Raw genomic sequence first — 1,130 nt, 5'->3', positions numbered from 1 at the left:
GGCAACTGTACTGTTGGATGGCACCCTTAGATATGCGCACGGCTGTAGCATTCAGGTGAAGTCACCTTTTAAAGCTCTGAGCACCAGCTGTGAGCACCCCCCACATCACAGCGTCCTCCTCCTGGAGACTCCCCAGCAGGCTCAGCCCCCACTGACCTTGCTGTCACTTTCGTCCCCACAGTCCTCTGGCTGGGGTTTCAGCACACTCGGTCTGAGAGCAGGGAGGCAAATGCCATGAATGCTGAGTGCAGGGCACCATTTTAATAACCAAACAGGACACTTTCAGGAGCTGCCATTTTTCCTTCTGATGGTCATCCGTCTGGATTCTGACATCTGGGGGGTCATAGCAGTGATGCTTATTTACACAGAATAGAATGGTAAAGAAAATCTGTGCGTATGTTCTATTTAGCTGCATGTCACTTGACGCCGTCTTTGTTTATACCTGGTATCGGTGCATCTCCTGCTCTGGGTCTGAATTTTAGGAAGCTTGAGGAACTCTTCTGGCATGAGCGGTCTGCCGTGTGAGCACCTGTCCTCATGGAGAACTGTGTACAAAACTGTCTTATGTTTCACGGTTCATTGCCTGTGATCCCTTCACTCTATGTTTGACCGGGAAGACCCAGGGCAAAGAAGGATAAGCCCCCAGCTTGTGAGCAAAGTCTTGACTTTGAGTAGGCCTGGTGGGGAGAAGCGAAGATCCCAAAGCCAGGTCCTTACTCTAGGCTCTCAGAGTGTCTGGGTCCAGGGAGCTCTGGTCCCGGTAGGTGGTGACCTAGGAGCAGGGAGACCCCAGGAGTGGGAGAACATAGTGGCCACATAGACCACTTCTGACCTTATTTTAGCTTAGATAGCTTAGAAAAAGAAGGAATTGAAATTCAGTTGCAAGAAAGTGATGAGCATTAATGGTTTGCAAAGTGCTATGTGTGTGACCTCACTGTTGGCTTCCGGTTCCTGCTTCGTCTCGTTGGCTGTTGACCACTGTTGCAAATTCACATATGTGAATAGATCTCTGTTACATGATGCCATAAGTCTGTTCACACACCACCCAGCATGTAAAGATTTCACTAGTGCTCAGGGTGTGTCACACACTGTGTGTGAGCATGGCAGGAACTACCCTCTAGTGTGTCACA

The 1,130-nt window shown here is 49.6% G+C and overlaps 1 protein-coding gene across 4 annotated transcripts in view; it reads left to right on the top strand.

The window, feature by feature from the left end:
• The window catches only part of Appl2 (adaptor protein, phosphotyrosine interacting with PH domain and leucine zipper 2), a 46,463-nt gene that overhangs the window by 6,356 nt on the left and 38,977 nt on the right, over nucleotides 1–1,130 (top strand). The window lies entirely within an intron of this gene.

Source organism: Microtus ochrogaster, chromosome 24 (genome assembly GCF_000317375.1).
Source record: "Microtus ochrogaster isolate Prairie Vole_2 chromosome 24, MicOch1.0, whole genome shotgun sequence".
NCBI lineage: Eukaryota > Metazoa > Chordata > Mammalia > Rodentia > Cricetidae > Microtus > Microtus ochrogaster.
This window is presented reverse-complemented; position numbering and strand designations above follow the sequence as displayed.